Raw genomic sequence first — 6,063 nt, forward strand, 5'->3', positions numbered from 1 at the left:
CCTCCACTCCTCCTCTTCCTCTTTCTCCTCTTCTTCTCCTCTTCCCCTTTCTCCTCCTCTTCCTCCTCCTCTCCTCTTCTTCTTCCTCCTCTTTTTCCTCTTCCTCCATGTCTCTTCCTCTTTCTCCTCCTCTTCCTCTCCTCTTCCCCTTCCTCCTCCTGATCGTCATCCTCCTCCTTCTGCTCTTTCTCCTCCTCCTCAGCCCTGTCCTAACTGCAAACAGAAACCAAGGGAAAGATACTGATTTTGCCATTCCCTGGTTGAGGTTTTGGGCAAGCCATTTAACCTCTCAGCCTCTTTTGAAAGATGGGAGGGAGTGTTTTGAAATATAGATTTTCTGTTTGTTTTAATAGGGCAAGGCCAACATATCAGGACATTGAAAAAGACATTGACATTGGAAAGCTACTATGGGCAGGGCTTGATGGCACATGTCTGTCATCCTAACACTTGGGAGGTGGAAGCAGGAGTATCAGAAATTCAAGGTCATCTTCAGCTACATAATAATTTCAAGGCTGGATTGGGCTACCTGAGACTATATTTATAAATTTATTCATACTCACATTAACTAATTAATTAATTAAATGACTGGGGTATGGTTCAGTGGATAGATTGCTTGCCTGGTATTCACAAGATCCTGGGTTTGATCTCCATCACGACATAAACCAGGTATGATGAGGCACATGTAATCCCAGCACTTGAGAGGTGGAGGCAGGAGAATCATGAATTCAAGGTCATTCTTGACTGAATAGCAAGTTCAAGATCAGTCTGAGTTACATTAGATGCTGTCTTAAAAAAGTAATGAACTTCTGAGATGGCTCAGCAGGTAAAGGTGCTTGCTGCTCAAGCCTGGCAACCCAAGTTTGACCCCCAGAACCCACATAAAAGTGGAAGGAGAGAACCAACTCCACAAAGTTGTCCTCTCACCTCCACATGCATGTCATACACACACATTAATAATTAATTAATTTAAAATGTTTTAAATATTTTATTTATTATTTTTATTTTATGTGTATGAGTATATTGTCTGCATGTGTGTAAGTACACCTGTAACATGCAATGCCTGCAGAGGTCAGAAGAGGACATCAGATACCCTGGAACTGAAGTTACAGATGGTTGTTAGCTACGATGTGGGGACTGGGAATCAAACCCAGATCCTCTGTCAGAGTAGTCAGGTGCTTAACCACTGAGACATCTCTCCAGTTCCAATTAATTAAAATTGTAAAAGCTACTTTGATGTCAGATATGGTGGCCCATGTCTGTAATCTCAGCACTTCATAGGCTGAGCGAGGAGGACTGTGAGTTTGAGACCAGCCTGGGCTACACAATGAGACCCTGTCTCAAAATGAACATACAGGCCAGGAATGGTGGCACATGCCTTTAACCCCAACACTCAGGAGACAGGCAGGTCTCTGTAAGACTGAGACTAGCCTGTAGCAGTTTACATAAAGAATTCCAGGTTAGCTGGGGCTGCATAGTAAGACCCTGTCTCAAAAAACTAAAAACATTCCTTCAGATAAGATTGAGGTCTGCTGTTAATTTTCCCAGTTCTATGCTGGGTTGTTGTCTGACTGAGTATGCATGGGACTTGTATATGCTGACATAATTGCCATAGAATCATATGAGCAGGTTCCCAGAAGCTTATAGGATTCTGTTAGATTGTTTGAGCTGTTCTGTATGAAATACACAAAAAGTTCAATAAAAAATAAACAAATTTCTTGATAGATCACCAAAAAAAAACAAAACCAAAAACAAACAAACAAACTAAAAACAGGGGCTGGAGAGATAGCTCAGTGGTTAAGAACACTGGCTGCTCTTACAGAGGACCTTTGGTTCCCAGAACTCATATAACAGCTAACAACTGTCTGTAACCCCATTTCCAGGGATCCAACACCCTCTTCTGACTCCTTTGGGCATTGCACACATGTGGTACACTTATATACATGCAGGCAATACACTTATACACATTGAATAAAAATAAATATACCCCAAAAATGTTTTTAACAGAACCCAGTTTGATAGAAGGGTACAACACCTCCCTCATCTATTTGGAGATTAGACAAATTACCATGGTGACTGACAGGTGCCAGGAACATAGCAGAGATTGGAACCTGAAGTCACAGTTCCCCCACCTCCTCTGGGAAACCTTCCAGGACTGACTGTTCTGCCTGGCTCCCATCAGCACCATCTGATAGCTGTTTACTGCACCAGGGAACTCTCCCCATACATGGCTCTGAAGACCACTAGAGGCTGATGGAAAAAGAGTACACCATCCAAAAGAAATGGGTAAGATAGTCAACTCAGAAGAAACACTTCCTCCATGCTTCCAAGTGAAGTCAGCCATGATCGAGCAGGACCTTTGACTTATCTTCACACAGATGGAACTAGTAAAAGAAAGGAGCCAGGGGCTCCTCCCAAGCCCATGTGACCCCTGAGGAACAGATACTCAAACAGCCTTAAGTGTAAATATAAATTGATTTATTTGGGTCAACTGTATGGTCTTAAACACCCAAAAGGAAAGTATAACCAAAGAGTAAAGTGACCAGTATATTTCTTTAAGAGATTACACTTACACGGGATTACACTTCTCAGACATTAGGCTTAAGTCCATATAAAAAGTTATTTAGACAATTATTTCTCATTGATGATTTGGTTCTGAATCAGAAAGTGTTGCTCAGATGTAAGACTTCAAATCTTGGTCTGCAATACTGTAGAGCCCACCTGTAGCTAAGGGAGACAACCCACTATTGTTCTAAAAAGATGGTCAAATTTGTTTTCTCCCCCTATCTAGAAGCCTTTGAGAGGGAACTGACACTGATTCTAATCACTCCAACAGGTATAAAAATGCTTCAAAGCAAATCCTGAGTCCATCACTCTCGAGTCCAGCCTTGGAAGACAAAAGAAAAATGAAGAGGAACTCAATAGAAGGATGCTTTTGGAAGCTCCCATCAAGAAATTCCAATGGACTCTGATATGAACATTTGAAATTTGCCCTGTTCTGACTTTTTTCTAGTTCCCTGTCTAGAATTTGTAATGCTAATTGCTCTTGCCTTTACTTCTCCTTCACATCTCCTATTCACCAGTCAAGGACTTTCTTTTCCCCCTACAGATAAGAGTTATGTAATTTGGGAGTCTTTCAGATAGACCCACTGAAGGGGTACCCCAGTTGCCTCACCCTGCATCCCTGTACAGCATGGAAGAAGCCAGAGCAGTCTGCATCCCGCTTCCCTATCCGCAAGTTGGGTAACCTCTTCAGAGAATGGTATGATAAGAATAAGAGGTAGAAATTGGCTAGGCAGTTTGGGTAAAAAGACTCCAAAGAAAAGTAGCCAATTTCTTGGCTAAAAGTCAAAATGCCCTTGGGCCTCTTAGCAACATACTCTGTTCCAAAGGCAAAAAGTGTCAAAAGTATTTGGGAGCCTGGGGCTGAAAAGATGGTCCAGTGGTTAAGAACACTGGTTGATCTTACAAAAGACCCAGGTTCAAATCCCAGCACCCATATGGCTAACAACTGTCCGTAACTCCAGTCTCAGGAGATCCAAACAGCCTCTTCTGACCTCCATGGGCATTGCACGACATGGGTGCACTTACCTACATGTAGGCAATACACGCATACACATAAAATAAAAATAATAAATTTTTTTTTAAGTTTTTTTTAAAAAAGTATTTGGGAACCCTTATCTAATCCTTAAAAGATTTTAGGGTTACCTCTTCAGAGGGGGGAGCAGCAAAAAGCCCCATAAAAAAAAGAAGAAAGAATACATGAAGTTATCAGAAAAAAATGATGGAGAGATATGGGAAGAGTTGGAGGGGAGGGACTGGGCATGGATTTGATCAAAACACCTTTTATGCTTATATGCCTGTATGAAATTCTCAACAAATTATTTAAAAAATAATATTAAAAAAAGAATTATTTCCATACTCAAAAGATTCTACCTTTAGAATAAAGGACATCGAACTTTAAAAAAAAAACAAAACTGAATTTCTGTTTCAGGGACTCAGGTTTACAGAGACTTGAATATACTGTGTGTGTGTGTGTGCGTGTGTGTGTGTGTGTGTGTGTGTGTATTTGATATCTATTTTGTTTCTTTGTTTGCTCTTGGAACTGAGTGAAAAAATTGAAAAATTATGTAGTCTAGAACTTCCTTTGTTCTCATTAAATTCTAGATGAAACTGACTGGTTGGACCAAACCGTTGTTACTAACATTTTGAGCCTCTTCATCTCTAATTTTGAACTGGTGATTTACCCCTAAAGTGCATCTCTTCCACTCCCATTTCTTTTCATCCTGATGAAGCTTCACTGGCTCTGTTCCTCCAGAGACAAATTAGATCTAGGTATCTTCTGGGGAGAAAGGTCCACTAGCTGATTGTGGGAGACAGACTTGAGCCTAGGGTGATATTGCAACTATCAGCGTCACGTGGTTTCCAGGAATCCAGGCTCTGTAATCTGAAACCCAGTATACTAATGAGGCATCTTACTTTCTATTCTGTGATAGGACGTTAAGTCTGTTATGCTAATAGGATGATGCTAATAAGGTATCCTACTTGCTGTACTGTGATAGGATGCTAAACTTGTTATGCTAATGAGGTATCCTACTTGCTGTGCTGTGATTGGACCACTACCCCTATATAAGCTTGTGCCTTCCTGCAATAAACCAGACCTGTGTCACTGAACCTGGTCTCCTGTGTCTGAATGCAGCTCCGTTGACACAGTCTCCTCACCAGCCCTGGGGTCCGGGACAGGGCAGAAGCAGCTACGACAGGAGGCAGCACAGGGCGAGCAAAAGAGCTGCCTCAGCACCAGGTGAGCAGAAGAGCTGCCTCAGCCCAGGGCAGGCAGAAGAGCGGCCTCAGCCCAGGGCAAGTGGAGGAGCAGCCTCAACACCCGTGAGAATGAAGGGGTGGCACCCACGAAAATGGAGGAGCGGCCGTCACTGGTGGTGACCGCAGCTGATGACCATAGTTCTCTACATTAGCATGGCAGACACTAGCTTTCTCTTTGTCTGACAGTGGATAAAGCTTATTTCTTAATTTTCTTCTGTGAAATCAGGTTGCCAGAATGCACAATAAATGCTAAGGATGCTGTTATATTTAAATAATAGGACAGATGAGATAAATGACAGATTGGTATTCAATCTCTTGGCCTAAAATATGTAAAATACAAGCTTTTAATTTTTATCATAAATAATCGCTGTAGTTGTATAATTGCTTGTCAGTTCAGTTTTGTTGTCATAATTTTTTGTTCTCTGTAAGTTCTCACTTGAGGTAGAATTCAACGAATTTACTAGAAGCAATATTTTTTAAATTATGTGAACACTGAATCATGAAATAGTATGTAGGAAATACTTTTGGAAAATATGTAATATTTCCATTACTGTTGAGTATTGATATTTTTTGATGAAGAAATAAAAAAAAAATCTGGGAAATAAAACGTTTTTCAAAGTTTAAAAAAAAAAATGGGTGCTCTGCTTCCCTGGGCTTGCATGACCCACAGGCCTCTCTCCCACCCACAGGCCTCTCTCTCTTGGGTAAGTTGATCACACCCTCCACGCCTTGACTCCCCCAGCCTCATTCACCTTCCCATCTCCCCCACTGGTCTCTCCTCCTAGCCTGGGTCCTGTCCCATTCCTTGTCTTGGCACCCCAGGCATCTGGGAAACAACCACTGCTTCCTGATACTTTGCATTCAGACCTACTCAGTTCCTTCTTGGGTCCCCAGGAGCACTGCTTCTGGGCCTGGCACCACCCTCACCTCCTACTTCCCTGGGCCTGCAGGATCCCCCAGCCTCTTTCCTAGATGCCAGGGATGACCCTTCCTCTTCCTGATCGTTTGCATCCAGACCAACCCAGCTCCTCAGTGCAGTCCCCAAGAGCCTTTGGAGCCTCTTCCCACCCCCATCTTCCTTTGCATCTCTGGGTGGCATGGCCACCAGCTGCCCTAGACCAGCATCTTTCCTCGGCTGGGCTCCCAGGCCGGTTCAACCCCCAAATTCCTGAGGCCAAAATCTTTCCTGGAGGGATCCAGACCTTAAAAGAAAGCCTGAGAGCATCTGATCCTCATCTGACC

This window comes from Nannospalax galili, unplaced genomic scaffold (assembly GCF_000622305.1).
Source record: "Nannospalax galili isolate Female #2095 unplaced genomic scaffold, S.galili_v1.0 scaffold644, whole genome shotgun sequence".
Lineage (NCBI taxonomy): Eukaryota > Metazoa > Chordata > Mammalia > Rodentia > Spalacidae > Nannospalax > Nannospalax galili.